Source organism: Nyctereutes procyonoides, unplaced genomic scaffold (genome assembly GCF_905146905.1).
Source record: "Nyctereutes procyonoides isolate TBG_1078 unplaced genomic scaffold, NYPRO_anot_genome, whole genome shotgun sequence".
Lineage (NCBI taxonomy): Eukaryota > Metazoa > Chordata > Mammalia > Carnivora > Canidae > Nyctereutes > Nyctereutes procyonoides.
Window position 1 is genome coordinate 42,935,789 of NW_026575049.1, and position 18,635 is coordinate 42,954,423.

An 18,635-nucleotide genomic window follows, 5' to 3' on the forward strand; every position below is an offset into this window, starting at 1 on the left:
TGTGTTGCTCATGCCTTCCTCATCCTTGCCTCTATCTCCTTCCTGAGCTAGAGTGGTCTGAAGAAAATTACCTTTGGGGACGCCTGGGTGGCCCAGTGGTTGAGCATCTCCCTTTGGCCCAAGGCATGATTCTGGGGTCCCGGGATCGAGTCCCACATCGGGCTCCCTGCATGGATCCTGCTTCTCTCTCTCTGCCTGTGTCTCTGTGCTCTCTCTCTCTCTCTCATAAATAATAAAATCTTTAGAAAATTATCTTTGTTGAAAGAATCAACCACTGCTCTGGGAAAAGGTAGACCTACACAAAACCAATGTGCACAATTACATTGTGCATTTACAATTACAAAGCATTCTTCTTACTTTCAATTAGCATACATGACTTGCCTGGACAGCATTAATAGTGAATACTCACTGATCTGGATCTGGAACAGCCGAAAGTTCCTCTATACTCATCAATCTAACAGCTCAATGGAGAGGCAATATATTATTAAGGATTGTTTAAAAAGGCACCCTCAGCCACAGGCATGTCAGCCTTATACCCTACACCTTCTACACCTGTAGAGCCAAAGGGGAATTATGTGGAAATCACTTCATAATCACAGGCTCCTCTGCATGGCTGGAAGAAAAGAAACGTGAACTTTTCGGTAGAGTTTATGTATCCTTCTCATTTCCTGAAAATTGGTGCTCTGAGTATGAAATACATGGTTAAGGAGAATCATCCAAATGGTGGCTGCTCTGAGCTTCTGAGTCCCAAACATCCCAGGCAAAAGGCCCTGCAGCCCCTCTAAGCACCAGCTCTCTCCCCTGGCATCCGGCCCTCAGTGGCATCCGGCACATGGGGGTGTGGGGGGCACAGGGGGCACACAGGGCCTGGAATTCCTTAGTTCTAGTATGGGATGTCACCCAGCATCTTCCCATCTTTTAACACCTCTGAACGATTCGCTTACAGGTGAAGTCCTGAGCAGGCTTCCTTCATACATAAGTCCTTTTCAAAATCTCACTTACTTCCCTTTATAAAGGGATCCTTCAGTCAGCCTCACAAATATCATCTACTTCCTTAAAGGAAATGGAAACTTTTTTTTTTAATCAAAAAGAAGTGAAAGTTCATACTGGATTTGGAAAGCATTTGAATTTAAATTATTTTTCTTCTTTTGCTTAAGTGTTAAAAAAATAACAGAAAACACAGGTCAGGGCCATTTCAACAATTCACATATAGCATTCAGCCTACAGAAAATTCAGCATATAGGATAAAATATTCCCAAAATGCTGAAAACATTGTTAACTTTTACCTGAGACCTGGGAGTACCCATTGCCTATTTAGATGTGTATTCCTTACCCAACCCCCCAGCCCTCAGAACCAAATCACTGTTTGGCTGTAACCTGATTTTAATATGTGTGTGCAATAGCAGGGAGTCTTTACAGCCAATGATTAAAGCTCAAGCAAAACAGAGACTTTGGACTTTGATCAGAAAATGGATTAAATTCTCAGATGAGGCTGATCAGAAGCGGAAATGCCAGGAGACGCCAACATTCTCCATTTCTTTCAGCAACAGCTTGGGACAGAGTCCTTTCAATTAGGAGTGTACTCTTCTGTAAAAGGATCCAGCTACAATTTGTAAAAATTAGCGTTTATTCATGTTTGGGGGGTCTTTACTAAAAGAAGGAGCACTGGATGAGGCTGCCTGGAGCTTCCTGGTCCTGCCAATGTCCATCCCTCATGGGCTGTGTCGTCAACCTTGCTCCCTTGTTCCTTGTCACAGAGATGGGACATGGGTTTCTCTGGGCACCGTGATGTGCTCAGCTACATGGCCGGTTTGTCAAACCATGCAGGGTCCGGATGTTGCCTGCTTGTGCGGTTATGTACTTTACGCATGTGAATGCTGCAAAAACACGAGGCAGCTCTGTTACCGGCACTCACACCAGACCAACAGCCAGTGACGCTGCCCCATCGGCCCCCACACCCAGACCTGGGGCAAGGTGATGAGAGCCTATGGGGACTTTCTATATGAGCGCTGCCTACACCTTGCAGATGAGGGATGGAAAACAAAGGATTTTCTCTGCTTATGCACAGGACAGGAGTAGCTGTATCTCTCTCTCTCCGTCCAGAAAGGAGGAAGAGCGATTTTTGCTCCTTGGAGATGAGACGGAAAGGACCCTGGCTTCTAACCTTGATCTTTTTGAACGTAAAATCGCTCCAAGAGTCAGAGAGTCTGGGTTTTTACAACCTAGACAGGTGTCCAAGGCCTAGGCTTTCTCCCTTTGGACAGTACAGACCTAAGCAGAGGGCACTCCAGTCTCCCTGGCATCTGGGGCTTAACTGTGTGTATGTGTGTGTGTCTGTGTTTCTGCAGGATCAGTCTGGCTATGGAACGTTCTAACCCTCAATCAATGGACGTAGCAGCTGGTCACTGGTGCTGGCCATCCCCCTACGCAGCCCCACAGCACCATCCCAGCCACCCAGGGATCTATTTGCTTTCCTTCTCTTAACTTTTAACACTTTCTTCGCAATTTTCTTGGGTATAATTGGCAGGAATATAAATGTTCATGGAAGAAAACCTAACCGTGATAAGGAACAGACCCTGCTTGCTTACCGAGTATCAGGCACAATCTTAGGGGCTTTGCGTGCACTGTCGGTGAATTCTCAGGGCAGCAGCATGAAGCAGGCATGACCAGACCCCTGGCTGACAGCGGAGGATGGGGAGGTCCCAGGTTTCAGCAACTTTCCTAAGCTCCACAGTTGGAAAGGAGTAGAGTAGGAGCCGAACTCCAGGCCCCCGATTTGACAGATCAGTCCTTTCATTTATCCATTTTTAAAACTACAATGGAATCAGACTGTCATTTGTCACTTGTCCCCTTGCACTTCTTATAGGCACTAATAATTTTCAGAATATGTTCACCCTCAATTATCTCATTTGATCATAACACAAATGCCTTTTGGAAGGCGGGTCTCGTATTCTCAATTTCCTAGGGGACGCAGAGAGAAGAGGTACTTTGTCGTGGCTGAAAGGGGCTAGACCAGGGGTCCCTCGGTCCTGGTGCCACTGGTCTCTCCATCTCAACCCACTGACCATGCAAATTTATCTTCAAGGAAAAGAAGTGAAATTAGTGCATATGATCAGGAAAAGCAAATTTTCAATGTTTATTGTTCCACCTTATGGGAATCATAAAAATAAGCTAAGCCAATGGTGGCCATCTGGGGACTTGAAATACACAGTGTTTGTCCTTTAATTCACAACTACAGTCCTGCTCCTTTTTGTAAAATGATCAGCACCTACATCAAAAGACAGGTAAGGGGAGGCATGGGGAAGGGTGTATGATGACCTCATGCCGGGAGGCTGAAGACATGTTTCTGTGCCCAGCTCTGCCTCCAGCAAGCCTCAGTTTCCTCTTCTGTGAAATGATGGGCTCTGGTGGCCTGACCTCTGAGCTCTCTTCCAGCTCCACAGCATTGACTCTCCTCTGGGGGACACATCCTGGGGAGACTCGGCCTAAGAATCAAAGCTGAGGATCTGTCTTTAATCAGATTGGAAGCTAACCCCAAATATTCCCCAGAAGTTTCTTGATAGTTAGCAAAAGAGGAAACTGCAAAAGGAAAATGTAAATTTTTTATCTTAAGAATGGCAATCCGTAGTTAGGTATAATAAAAAGAACAGGACTTTGGTAAAATATGGCATTTGACAGCCTTTTAGACAGAATATAAAATAGATCCACTATGGGCCCAAGCTATCAGAATCAATGATCTACTCTGCCTGAATTCAAGTTAATTCAGGCTTCTATGTTGATTAGAAAAAATCTTGGGATATGAGGTTTGCCCTGAACAGTAATAAGTTCTGGAAGGATAGGGACTAGCTGAATGACTCTGGTGTCTGCGAGCATCATAATTTATTAGAATTAGCAATACAAGTGGCACCACCAATCAAACTGCACTAAGGTCCTCAAAGGAACTGTTGGTTTTAATTCTGGCTCCTGAAAAATCTGCCCCAGAACTAAGAGGAGCACCACATTTCACGATTTATAGACCTCCCCTCATATTCTTTCCAAAGTTCTTTCATATTTCCAACCGCACTTCTCCCCATCTGAGAAAGTTGGGCAGTACCATTCCTCCCAAACCCTGGCACTACTCCTGTGGCCTGGGGGCACGCTTTCATGCTAGGAGCAAAATGCAAGCCTGAAGAACCAGGAAAACATGCTAATTCTGCGGTGTGTGGACCGGAACAAGAAGGGAATTAACCTGGGACAGCCTATCTGCATAATCAGAATTCAAGTGCCCCTTGAATCATAGTTAATTCCTGCCCATAGAAATTCATGGTTGGCCACAAAAAAACGAGCAATCCCAACCCCATCATCCCCCATCATCGTTGTCCAAGGCACAAATATAAGTCGCCATAGCTGGAAAACTGTCCTGAAATCAGTTCATGTTTAGAACTCTTTGAAACAATATGCAGGCGAGAATAATTGAGAGGTATTATTCAAGGATTCTACAGAAAAAAAGAAAAAAAAAGATGTATTGGGTCAGTGTAACACTCATTCTGAGAAGGTGCTGGATGGCTAATCCTACCTCTTCGGTGTGGGTGTGGTACCAACCTGAGCCATGTGCTAGAACAAATCTGATTTCGTGTGTGTGTGTGTGTGTGTGTGTGTGTGTGTGTGCCTGTGTCTGCCAGCCATCGGGCAGATCACATCGTCTTGCTGATGTTCATTTGGGGTTCTGCTTCTGTTTCCATCAGAGGTGGGAGCAGCAGGACAAAGACACAAGTGATCTAACAGGGCCCCTCGAGGCTTCACCCCCAAGACAGCCCAGCAGCTTGGCCCACAGAGGCCCCAAGCTGGTGGAGGGAGGGGGGCCACTTGGCACACACTTCCCCAGGAGTCAAACCCCGTGATTCAAAACTCTTCAAGACCTTGCCTGCACGTGTTTTCCTTGATGTATACTGAGTGCTGACGTTTGCACTTGTGTGTGGAGGGGAAGGAGGTGGGACAACACACTTCAGGTGAACCCTGGCTGACTTCTGGGAGGCTTCTCCAGAAACTAGTCAGCTGCTGGTTTTGTAGGTCTCAGGGGCTGACGACACTCAGGTGAACCGATATTTCACAAGTGTGGTGCTATGTGGCACCCACCTCCCCCCCCCCCCGACTTCTCTGGTGCTTTCAGCTGAAGAAAGATATATCTGACTATAGAGAAAATGAGGAGAGACGTAAGGAGTGTCCTGATTTAACAGTCCTTATTACAGCTAAAGAAATAATTTTGAAAAGCAGGTTAGCTACTAAAAGACGGCAAGGAACAGAATAATGATTTTGCCCTAAAAATGATTTTCCTGCCAGCTTGCCTCTCTTGCGGCCTTTGACACGCAGCCTCCTCCTCCTGAGGGCTGGGTTAAAAACAGACACCAAATCGGGGCGCTTTCTCACCCCAGCAGGAACCCAGGCCCTGCACAGTAACCTCAGCTCGAGACGGCGCAGAAGCTACAGAAGTCACGTTCAGATGCTCACTCTGCTTTATACACATCCTATCTTCTTGGAAGTGGCGTTTCAGAAAAAGTAAACAAAAACTAGCTGTTCTATTTTTGGTTCTTCTTTAAAGGGCTACATTCATCAAGTTCTTGCTTGGAGTGTCCCCATGCATGTCCCTTAACGTTTCTGAGCCTTAGTATCTTGTACGTAAAATGGGAAACCAAAATGCTCCCTCCAGAGGTTGCTGTCGAATCAAATGAGCTAAGGTGCCTGATGGTGCCAGGTGAGTGCAGCCCCTCCTTGACCCCTAGACCTAAAGATGTTTCCTGTGCCCTAATTTATTATGGAAAAATGACAACGGGATGGCCAAGGAGTGATGGCAGTGACAAAGCTAGAGGACAACAGAGGTGTGGGGAAGTCCCACCGTGGCCCCTGCCCCCACACATGAGAAGCCCCACCAGAAGCTGTTCAAATACGCAGGCATTTCATTCTTCATCACAGACATGAGTGAGTTCTGTGCTTTCATTCTGTTTATCTGGAAGTCGGATGTCAGTGCCTACAAGAGTGAGTGGGTTCCAGAAGTGAAAGTGGACAGTCTGTGTCCAGCCTTGTGCTTGTTTCTCCCTGTTCCTGGCTGCCCCAGGGTGCTGGCTTCCTTATCTTATTGTGCTCATGTCCAAGAGCAGCTGAGCAGCACACGCAGCGAGATAAGACAATGGTGTGTGCGTGGGGGTAGCTGGCCGTTTGGACCACAGTGTTCCCTCCCAGGATTTCTGGGTGGTGAGTGCGCTGGCTGAGGCCAGGGGGAGCCTCATTCTTGCAGAGTGGCTGGATTGCAGCCTGAGAGGCAACATGCTCAGGTCTCAGCAGAGAAAGAAAAGCCCTGAACCTTCGGGAATGGGCCCCAGTCCTGCCTGGCTGCTGGACCTGCGGGTTCTGGGAGTGGGGAGAGGCCCCTTGGCTCTCAGAACCTCTCATTTTCATCTGGAAAACATGAGCCATGCCGTCCCGGGTGATCACTGAGGTCCCATCTTCGTCTGTTCTGGCTACTGTAACAAATTACCACAGACTGAGTGGCTTCAACAACAGACATTTATTTCCCCCAGTTCTGGAGGCTGGAAGTCCAAGAACAGGGTGCCAGCACTGTCAGTTCTGGTGAGGAACTTCCTCCTGGTTGCGGATAGGGGCCTCCTCTTGTGTCCTCACACGGCGGAGACAGGGCTAGCTAGCTCTCCAACCTCTTCCTGTAAGGACACGACTCCCATTCATGAGGACTCCACCCTCATGACCTAATCACCTCCCAAAGGCCCAATCTCCTAATACCATCACATCGGGATTAGAGTTTCAACATATGATTTTTAAGAGGACACAAATATACAGTCCATTGCATGTCCTTTCCTTCTATCGCAAAAGCAACTTATTAACCAGAATCAGGGTGTGTGTGTGTGTGTGTATGTGCAATTCAAAGAATAAACTCCTATTTCCACTGAAAGTCAGGTGTTTCTTGCTCCTTAGGGGACTGTGATGTAGGAGCAAAGTGACAGGATCCTTCCAGGGTGGTCAGAGCTGAGCCCTAATTCCGTAGGCCAACCCTCTTTAGAAAAAACGAGAGGTCGTAAGAAATAGCACATGTCACACTTATCACAGTGAGACGCCCCATACATCCCATAAAATTTCAGAATCCATGGGAATAACTGGAGTCTATTAGATTTAGATTGAATTTTCAGACACAAAAGGTTATCAGGCTACTTTGTTCCCGTAAATGGCAAAAGCTTTTGAAAGCAAAGTGTGCAACCCCAAGCATCGGCCAAGACATTGTAAGGGTTTGGCTTCTTTAGTTTGAGTATTTCACTTTTTCCCATGACGTTAGCTTTCAAGAGAATGCTGGGATATATTGTGTCTTTAATTGCTAGCATGCACTTTGTCAGAAAAAAAGCAGGTACTTCATTCAAAAAGAAATCACCTTGAGGATGGCATTTACTGGTGGAAATGGTGGCTGTGTGGGGAGTCTGAGGATGAGCTAGTCCCAGCAGTGAGTGATAAAAATAGTGGCAGTACTTTTCATTGTAAGGGACAGTCTCTCCTCTCAATTTTCACTGCTTAGTATTAATACCTCTCTTTTATGGTTGAAGAGACTCAGTTTTGGGGTGTCTGTGACTTGCCAAGGTCACTTGGCCATGGCGACCATGTCAGGGTGCCAGGGCTTCCTGCTACAGGCCACAAGCTGTCTTCATCAAACCATTTAAAATGCTTGCTGGCACATCACATACTATGATTTAAAGTCAGGTCATAGGTCGACGCTGCCCTACCGGAGGAAGCGGCTGAGTGTTTTTACAGCTCATATAAACAGGCTCCAATATACACAAGAGCCGCCAAACCCGAGCTGCTAGAAAACACAAACATAGCCCCAAGTAAGTTCATCCTAATGATACCAGCCCCAGCAGCACAAACCGAGAAATGAGACTCCGCGGCCTAACAGAGCAACATACTTAGACACACGGCAAGGCAGAAACAGGAGATCTTGTGCAGGGGGTTAAACGGCTGCCCATGCGGAGCAGCTAACCCCTGCAAACACAGCACAACTTCACAGAAACTGGGAACACAAAAGGAACCGTTCTTCTTTTAAAAATTTAAGCATGATGTCTCTTTCGTTAGGCACCCCCACTATTTCCCGGGTCTTTGCCAGTAAGGGGCCACCGCAGGTCTCCGGAGCGGGTTAGCTACAACAGTCCCATTGTGTGCTTAGAGAATGCCACTCGCCCTGTCCCCGGGAGATAAAAGAGAGAAGAAACCCACCGGACAGTTGGAAGAGTCTGTGACTCTCCCTGCTGCATAACTCCACATGCACCAAACAGCCTGAATCCAAACGCATGTGGCACAAAGTAGAGCCAGGCACCTGGCTCCTGAGCTTGGCTGCTTTCACAGCACATGGATTGGGGGGGGGGGCCGGAATGAATGGCACCCCCAGAGTTGTGTGGCCACCGCAGCAGGCCCTAGCTGAGGAGGAGCAAGTGCCAGGAAACCTCCCAGGTGAGTGTCTGGAGCAGGTTTCTAAAGAACTCGGAGGCCAAGATCACTGAGGAGTAGTCCTCGGGTGGGGAGGCAGACACACGTTGCTCTGAGGCCCTGAGGAGGGAGCTGGGCGCCGTCATGTTTAGACACTGTTGAGGGGGTCACATCTGTTGTGTGGCAGCAGGGAGCAGGTACAGGTTCCTGCATCATCCCTTCCACAGCAGGTTTTGCACACTTATGCGCCTGCCCCCCCCCCCCGGGGTGCCAGGGATACAGGGGCGCTCACGGACACAGCCTGAGCCTGGGCTTGGCTGTGAGAGTGACACACACACACATGAGCAAGGGCAGAGATTCTGGTGTCCATGTCCAAGACCAGACCGACACAGAGTGGCAGCTGGGGCCCTGTCAAGGCATAGCCCATGGCTCACTCGAGATCAAGTGGGGGATGCAGGGTGCCAGGAGCTAAGAGTCGGCTCACTTGGCGGGGGTGGTGGTTAATGACAGCAAAGAAGGTGGAAGAATGGGATGTATAAAGTAAGGGAGAGGGCTGTGTTCATCAAGGCCCCGTAGAACTCTAAATCAAAGGGTTCTGTGCTTCCCCAGACACCTCTCCAAAAGTGGTGGCGATGAAAGTAAAAAAGAAAAGTCTATGGGTGGAGGGTTTTTTATGAGCTGTGTCTCTCCCTGCCACCCGCAGACACCGAGCTCCAGCTCCTCTGGTTGGTAAACCTCATGTGTGGGAGTGAGCCATCAATTCCAGAAGCACTTCTGCGACAAGTGTGACAAGTGCTCCTGTCATCCCAGGACCAGGTGGACTGCAGCCACCTGGCCACTCAGGATAGGGAGCTGAGAGTCAGAGGCCAAGAGTGTAAGTGCGTGGGAAAGTCCCAGAAGCAGCTCCCAAACAAGCAGCTTTCTTACCTCAAATGAAACCCGTTTGTCCTGAGCCATAAATCCAAGAGATGATCATCAGCCAAGGGCTACACAGGATTGGAAATAGAAACAAGTTCTCTAACGAGAGATCATAAAACCTCTTCAAAACTGCCATGCAAATCTGCTGTGCAGGCATCTCTCCCTCCGACAATCGCTGTGAAGGGGAAGGGAGGAGAAGCCAGAAAAATCAAATCCTCCCTGACCATGAAAGCCTTGGTGAGCTCAGCAGTGATCTCTGTTCTGGATCTTGAGGTGGTCCTGTTCTCGGTAATGTTCCACATGACATGCCTGCCCCCACTCCAGCCCCCAGCACACACCAAAACCGGGGTTTTACAATTCTCCTCAGTTTCATTAGGTCATGATCTCCAGAAAACAGGCATCTTCGGCAACGATTGCGCTGCAGGCCGCGTCTTTCATAGACGGCACAAAGAAAAGTGTTGATGTGGCAAAGGCGCAATTTGGATGGGCTCCTCCCTGTCCTCCACCCACCTCCTCAGAAACACTTCTCTAGCCACCCCCCACGGCTGTCAACAGGCAGGCTGAGCATCACACTGCCATATGTATACCTATCGTGCTATTTCTAAAGAGCTCTTAACTTTGCACAACAGAACAGGGGAAAAGTGAAGCTATATCACTCTGAAATCAAAAAAATACTGGACTTTTCTATCCACTGACAACAGATCTGAATCTCACTGCGATGGGCTATTAGTGAAACTACCCCAAAAGGACTGCAGGCCCACAGAGAGGACTAATGATCAGGCCCCAGACTGGAAATGGAATTATCCCATTCCCGGGGAACTTCTTAGAGACGTTAGATTTTCTTCTCTGAATTAAGGAGAAAAAAAAAATGTGATGAAGATCTTTTATGAGTTTCACGTATCCCATTTGCTTTCCTGTCTTCTCTGGCAGGCCTGGAAAATTAGAAAGACTACAACAAACTTACATTTCAGCTATATGTCAGGCAATGAAAAAAAATATTTGTTTTTTTTTAAAGATTTGTTTATTTTAGAAAGAGAGAGCATGAGCAAGAGGGGCATAGACAGAGGAAGAGGGAGAGAGAATCTCAAGCAGATTCTGTGCTAAGTGTGGAGCCTAATGCGGGGCTTGATCTCATGACCCTGAGATCACAACCTGAGCTGAAACTAAGAGTCGGGCGCTTAACTGACTGAGCTGTCCTGGTACCTCTCACAAAATATTTAAGTGATTCCCGTATATTCAGAGACTGAATGTCTGTCAAGGTATAAACCCTACAGATCCCAGAAAGAGTAAAGCTTCTTAGAAATGCTTGGGGCAGCCTGCCATCTGACTGGGTGAGAGGGTTTGGAAGGCCATGTCCTCAGAGTTTTCCTGAAAATAGATCACTGAAGGTATGTCTCCTAATACCATTTTCAGGACTCTTTCAAGATGACTGCAAGGTTGATGATGTCTACCCAGTTTTCACAGAGAGCCTCAACTTCAATTATTCTCTTTTGTGTCCTCACAAACCACTGGCACACTCCAGAAATGATCATGAACTATCATGTAGCCATTAAAATTATGTTTACATGGAATGTTTAATGACACAGGGCAATGCCTATGTTTAGAGTAAGGCAAACACAACCAGAATGGAAGAGTATATATGGTATGATGTCAGGCATGTGAAAACACAGAAAAGAGATTCAAGAGACTGGTAATGCGTGGTGCTGGTTCAGACATGGGTGGGCAGGTGGGAAGGGGCATGGAGACTGCGATCAGAGTCAGCCATTTGGTGACATCTACCCAACCAACAGGTGTGCCCCTTTACTCAGGAATTTCCTCCTACTCATGCTTGACTTAGAAAAACTTGGCCTGCACCTGAAGATATATAGACAAGGAAGTTAAGACATGGACTAGAATAGGAAGGAAGTGGAAACAGCACAATAAATGTTTAACAACGGGTTAAATAAATTGTACATTTGAGTATGACTACGTAGCCTTTAAAAAGAATAAAGTGGCTGTAAGAAATGACACCCCAAAAAGTCCCATGTAAAATGCATGGAGTAAGTTCTGTTTATAAAAAAACTCTACATATATGGGTATATATGTGAGTGCACGGGAAAATGACTAGCAGACTACTCCCCGACGGTTCATCTCCTGAGAAGCGTGGAGAGCTATGGGGTATGTCAATTAGGATGCCTTTGGCTACAACTAACAGAAACCTAACTTGACCTGCTTTAAGTGGTCAGGAAAGTTTCAGGATCTTCCAAACACCCCAAAGCAGAGACTCCTTGTTGCCTAATTCAGAAGGTCAAGAGCACTGTGGGGGCCAATTCGTCACCTTTGCATTCTTTGGCAGGTCAGCTGGGACCCGGCCTCGCCTGCTCTGGGGGCTGACCGCTGCCCACATGCAGGTACTGCACCGCCAGGAGAAGAAGGCTGCCTCCCCCACCTTGCCTCATTTGAAGGGCCCGGGAAGCTTCCCAGTGGCCCACCATCATGCTTTATTGGTCAGGACGAAGTCCACATGCTCACTCTGAGCCATCGCTGGTGAGGACAGTTGGCCCGCCATGGTAGCTTTGGCCAATCAGGATTTAGCCCTGAGACAGGTGGGAACCCGGTAGACTCTGGAGCAAAACCAGGTTTCCGCCAGGCACAACCAGGGCACAGGCTGCAATGCAAGGGGCATCTTTTTACTAGAGATAGCCTAGATTATTTGAATATTTACAAGATCATGTATATCTTTTTTACAAGATCATATTTTTAAAATATTTTATTTGAGAGACAGTGAGCATTCACTTTGGGGGTGGGGAAGGAGAGGTATTGGGAAGGGGGAGAGGGATGAGCAGACTCCCCACTGAGCAGGAGTCAGACTTGGGGCTAGATCCCCTGAGATCATGACCTGAGCAGAAGTCAGACACCTAACTGACAGCCAGCCAGGCACTTGAGATTTTTTAGATCTAACATTAAACAGATATGTAATGCATACAAAAAAGACTAAAAGGAAATACACCTTGAGATTTGCAGGTAATCTTTATGTTCTTCATTTTGTTCTATGTTTTCCAATAATTAAATATACTTTTGTAACAGAAAAATAATAGTTTAAAATATATTCTCCTGTTCTCCCATAGTTTGACTTTCAAGGGGCCCAAATACCCTTTGTGAAATTGTGCAGTGCCATTTTTGGTTCAGAAGAGGGAAGAATGAGGCTTCTCAGCTCTGTCACTTGCCTTCCTTTAGGCTTGTGCCTACTGGAAGTCTGGCTAACCCTCAAAGACCCAAGAACAGAATCCTCTATGGCCTTCTACAAGGCAGCAGTCCACAAAGTTGGGTCCCTGGCTCCCACCTCCCACCCTCTGGCCCTGCCACTGCTCTGACCTCTATTCTGGATGCTTGCTGCCCTCTTTTCTCTCCCTTGTTACCCCTCCACCCCCCCCCCAAGGGCTTCCTTGGCTCCAATCTTTCCTCTACTTTTCTTTCCCCCACACATAAAACGCCCATTGGCATTCTTTGACAACTTGGTTTTCAAGGTTTATTTTAGGCAGGGAGGCACGGAGCAGGAATGGTGGCAGTAAAGTCTCCTTTGCAAATAATAAATGGAATTTCATACATATTTCATATATATATATATGAAAGTAGAGCAATGTTGGAGTATTTTGTGTCACCCAGATGACCCCTCTGAAGATCAGAGCTATAGAGACCACTGCTATGGAATAGCCACCTTCCCCAGATGTCAAGAGGAAACAATCATCTCAGAGCATCAAGTATAAAACCCCTGCCTGATGATTTCTGACATCCAGCACTAATTTCAGGTAACTCCTGGAAAGGACTCACTGATGGTTTAATCCTTCCTTAAAAGTGCCTTGCCACGGAATGCACCAAGGCCCCTCAGAGAGGAAAGTACTTACCCTTCCCTCTGAACCATATTTTTAAGGAGTGACTGCACGAACACCAGTTGGTTTTGAACTGTGGAAACTACAGGCTAAGCACCAGGAACAGCCTCAGGTAAATATGCCGCTTGAAGGGTTATCACCATGGCTGAACAGAAGCCAGGGCACTGCAGGAGAAGGGTGGAGATGTGCATGCTCTGGATAATTCCGTCTTGCATCTGATTAACTTATGCAGCTGCTCACCCTCCAGCCCCAGCCTGGTTCTCTACTGCACACCTTGGGTTTGTTGGTGAGCCAAATCGAGTGTCTAATTGGTGAGCTACATAAAAAAAATATTTTAGGAACCTCTTCTTCTCTTGCCTACCAGCCCCCTCTTTCCCATCGACAGTAATAAAAACAATCACTTTTGTTAAGCTTAACATGTGTCCTTTACTGGGAATCCTCCCACCTTGACCAGGGAAGCAGCATTCCCACTATTTTTCTGACCAGGGCGCTGAGGCTCAAAGAGATTAAAAAAGTTGCTCCAAGTCACACAGTAGCCGAGCAGGGTGCCAGTTGCTACGCCGGGTCTGTCTGATTTCAATATCCACGTTTTACATTCTGCAAAATCACAAAGCTTTCCATTCAAAGGAGACTAGCTAGAGGTCAAGGTCAGCAATGTGGAAGCCCTACCAGAAAATCTCCTTTCCTGGGCCCTTCTCTGGTCCAGGAACTCATTTTCAGACTAGAAAGTCTCTCTTTCTGTCTCTCTCTCTCTCTCTCTCGTCCGTATCTTGTCCGCTCCTTAAGGGCAGAGAGGATCCATGTTCTTTATTTTCCTATTACCTGGGCCTATCATGTAGTAGGTGCTCAGGAAACAAAGGCTAAACGGAATGAACTGTATTCCAGAACTTTGCTGGCATTTCACAGCATCAGGAGCTTGTGAGAAATGCAGAATATTGGCTCCCAACCCAGATGTGCTGAGTAAGCCTGTGCATTTAGGAAGGTCCCCAGGAAATCACATGCACTGTGAAGTTTGAGACACAATCTTTGGCACCTTCACCTTCTTTAATACACGTTTTTTTCACACCAGCATAGAAGCTAAGCTCTCTCCTTTCTATTCTGCATCATCAGATGGAAACCACACATTGTTTTATGATCCATAGAAGTTCAAGTGATCTTGGAGGCAATTTGCCGAGAAGATGACTTCGCTTACAATGCCAAGTGGTCGCCAATGTCCAAGAATTCAGCGAGCAACAGTAGTGCCTTAGCTAATGCCTGCATTTAGAAATTCTTTTTAATAAGTGTTCACATTCTGTAAGTCCTTACTTAGTGCTGTAAGGTATTATTCACCATCATCAGATTTAAACTTGAGTTACTCATAGTTAAGTACTCCATTAGCATTCACGAATTTCTAACCTCTGGATAACTCTCATCGACAACTCAGCTCACTTCCTACACTCTTTGTTGAGCATCTATTATGAACAAGGCCTCACAGGGCTGAGATGCGGTGGGGAATATGAACGTGGCAGTCCCTGACCTCCCATCTTTGCTACAAATAGAATGATGATCAGGAACATGCTAATGAAACATTTGTGTAAGCAAATAATGCATCAAATATCATTTCCACTATTTAAATGTGAAACTCAATTAGATGCTTCTATGATGCAGCCAATTAATCCATCGGCGTAAAGCAGCCAAGAATACTGAGTCACTGGGCTATTTTCAACACCTTGTAATTTGACCTCTCTTGGGAAAGAGATGTCACCGCTTACACGGGATCCGCATGGGACAATCAGTGTCCGGATCACAATGGAGAAACTGACTTTTCAAGTGAAGGACAAGATACATAGCAGTAATAACAGTTAAGAAAAAGGACTTTAGCTCTTCAGGTTCTTAAGGTTCAAAAGCAAGACTTCAAAAAAATGAACATATACAGGTGATGATATCAAAAAGATATGCATACAGTGTTATTTTAATCTGAACAAATCACTAATTTGTAACTTGAAACAAGTGGCAGGGTGAAGAGCCAGCTATAAAGACTACCAAGAGTTAAGATAGTTTAAAAAATACGATAAATTCAACTTAATAATGGCATGCATCACATGATGTGGGTCATTTTTTTTTTAACATTTTCATTACTTTTTTCATTTTCATTATGAGGCAGCCAGAAATAGTTGAAAAAGGACCCAAACTCCTAAAAGAACCAAATGTGCTTAAAAACAATCATTATTTTCTACACAGAGATGAATTCTTTGTCACCATCTGAACACTCTCATCATATCAGGGAATTTTTTTCATCACACTAATTAATAAAGCCACACTTGGTTCTTTTCTTGGCACGTTTAACTCTTTGGGGGGCAACGTTTTATTAATAACGTATTTCCTCCAGAATGAAGTCCCTTCTCTCACCTCCGCAGGAGTCACTCTGGGGAGTAGTAAGGATATAACCAATTCTGCTGTTGCACACAGTGGGACAGATGAGCAAATAAATAGAAGCATCGATTTCCAAGACGAAAATGGCTAAAAGCAGCACATTTACAATTCTTCTAAGCCACACTCCCGCATCGCTCTGGGAGATGGAAGACAAGTATTGAATGTCTTTATGTTGCACACTTTATTTCTAACTAAGTGTTTAAGAAGACTGCTGAGAAATGCCAATACTTCTATGGGTCCTGGCTTAGCTGTGTAATGTAACACAGATTTTAAAAATTTATTTTCTGCTTTTGCAAAAAATAGTGGCCCTAGTCAGAATAACACCTTTAAACGCTATATTTATTTGGGGGTTATTTTAAAATACATTTTGGGATTATTTTTGCTAAGCTTTCTCTTTAAGGAAATCTTTGTGACAGAAAGACCTAGTACTTGCCCTTGAATCTTGAACTGGCACTTCCCACCCAAGAAGGGCAGCTCTGCTTTCATGCAAGCCATAATCAGTTGGTCAATTCACTGGTCAGGTACTAAGTTAGTCTTAGGACAGAGGCGTGGACAGGGCTACATCTTGCCAGGAACTGCTTTTGAGCCAATTGTCTGGAAAGTCCAAACAGGGAAAACCCTCCTATTAAGGAAAAGAAGGTTTGGTTTCTAAATGATCACTAATGACCAGTTCCTCTTTGCTGATTACGTTAACGACTACTCAATATTTTACCTGTAAAGAAACAGGCCAACCAATTTAATGAATTTGGGGCACTATACCAAAGCAGCAGGTACTGAAGACAAACCGTGGGGCTCTCCCCTCTTGGACCCCTTCTGAACACCTGTTGAATCCCAGGGCTCTAAACTTTTTGAACTAAAGCCTCCTGGATACAATCATGGTAGTTTTTAGACTTTCTGCAAGTGTGTGTGTATTTTTAAGGTTTCCATCTTGCTTAATCTCCAAAGCTGGTTACTAATTATTTATGAATCACAGGGCTGAAAACAAACTTTCTTACCTTGAGCAGTCAAGGAGCGGCACGCAGAGGAGCGGGGGGGTTTTAATTTAGCTCCCTGGCCCCTGGCCCCGCTCCCCCTGGTGCACGACCCCGCGCAGCAGCACGGAAAGGTCAAAGGTAGGGCTCCCTCGGCGGCCCCGGGGCGGGGGGGGGGGGGGGGGCACGCCTCCTACCAAAACAACGCGCTGGCATCCGAGCTGGGGAGCGGCGGCGAGGCGAAGCGAGGAGCCGGGCTACGCGTTCTCCAAACGTGCAGGGGGCAGGCTGGGTTCCCGGTCGGGCCCGGAGCCAAATCCGACCCAGGGACCCGGGGGGATCGCGCGCCCGGGGCGCGCACGCCGCACTCTCCCGGGCTTCCCCGCTCCCGCCTCTTCCAGAGGCCGAGCGGTGGGGCTCGGGGAGGCCACGGGCGGCCCTCCAGGCTGCTACCTCGGCTTGGCCTCTGTCCACCCCGACGGCACCCTCTGAGCTCCCCCAAAGGCTGAGGTTCGGGGTGCCTCGTCCCCCGCTGCCTACGGCGCGGCGCACACGGAGCACACCAGCCCGGCCGCCCCTGCAGTCCCGCCAGCTGCGGCGTCCCGGGCGGCGGGCCCCGGGGGGGGGGGCGGGGGGACCCCCGTCCCGCGCCCCTGACCCCCGCGCCGCGCAGCCCCGCGCCTGAGCCCCCCCCCCCCGGCCCCGCGCGTCCGCCGCGCCGGCTAGCAGGTGACCGGGTCCCGCGAACCCGCGCGCGCGGACTCCCGCCGCGGGCCCCCCGCGTCCCCGGGCGCGGCCCCTTACCTCGGAGCTGGCCGGGGCGACCCCGCGGGGCCGGGCGCGGACTGGGCCGGGGAGACGCGCCTCCCGCCGCCGCCGCCGCCGCCGCCGCTGGGAGCCGAGGCGGCGAGCGGGCGCGGCGAGCTCCTCCCGGGCGGCGGCGGGAGGCGCTGCTCTCGCTGCCGCCGCCGCCGCCGCCGCCGCCGCCACCGCGGCCGCGGGTCTCGGAGCTGCGCGGCCGCTGCTGCCCGGCCGCCGGCGCGCGGGTCCCTCGGCTCCTGCGGGAGGCCGGCTGCTCGCGCGGCAAACTCTTCCGCACGCAGAGCCGGTGGGGAGAGCCGCCGCCGCCTCTTCCTCCTCCCCCGCCCTCCTCCCGCCTCCCGCCTCCCGCCTCCCGCCTCCCGCCGCCGCCTCCTCCTCCTCCTCCCTCGCCTCCTCCTCCTTCCCTCCGCTCCTGCTGCCGGGTCTCTCCCGGGCGCACGCCGGGCCTCGGCCTGACCCGGCCTGGGACTCGCGCGCTGCGGCCCCCGGACCCCCCCAGCTCCCCTGGGCGGCGCGGGCGGCCGCCGCCTCTGCTGGGCCGCGGGGGGCGCGGGGTCGGGGCCCGGCCGGGGGCGCGGGGTCGGGCTGGCGCGGGCGGCGGGCGGCGGGCGGCGGGGGTGCGTGCTTGGAGGTGAACTGGCCGAGAGCGGCCGCGGGCGGGCGCGGGGCCGCCGGCCGAAGTCCCGTTCAAGTTGTCGCCGGGGGCGGCCAGGACAGACCCTCGCCGGGCCCGCTGCCACCCCGCGGCCCCGTGGGGGGGGGGCGAGCACACGACGGCCGTCGCCTCCACGCCGTCCCGGCGGGGCAGGTCTGCGCGCGGACTCCGATCCCCGGCACAGGCGCGTCTCCGCGCAGCGACCCCCGAGATGCCCAAGGAGCGGGGGCGGCCGGGCCCCTGGGGCTGGGGAGAAGCCGGAGAGCGCTGCTCGGGGGGCACCGCAGCGCCTGCTGGGGAGGAATAATCCGCGCTGCCTCCAAGGAGAACGTAGCCGGTCGGGAAAATGGGTCAAGGATGGAGAGGCTCCGGCTGAGCGCCCACCGCCCCCCGGGCAGCAGCGCGCGGGGTGGGGGCTGCGGCCGGGAGCGCGCCCTCGGAGCTCCGCGCGGCCTCTCCCTCCCCTCCCCCGCTGCCCTCCTCTCCTTTTGCACCAGTGCAGGAAATGTTCCACTGACCTACATATTTTTCCAA

General features: G+C 49.4%; 1 protein-coding gene across 2 annotated transcripts in view; it reads right to left on the bottom strand.

The window, feature by feature from the left end:
* The window catches only part of NPAS2 (neuronal PAS domain protein 2), a 157,863-nt gene extending 140,372 nt beyond the window's left edge, over nucleotides 1–17,491 (bottom strand). The window contains exon 1 of one of the 2 annotated variants that reach the window (XM_055328495.1): nucleotides 17,429–17,491. The gene's annotated coding sequence lies outside the window, so the exon portion shown is untranslated. Of the gene's footprint in view, nucleotides 1–15,629; nucleotides 15,676–17,428 lie in introns of those variants that run through there. The other variant, XM_055328494.1, reaches the window with a different exon arrangement.
* Nucleotides 17,492–18,635: the final 1,144 nt, after the last annotated feature.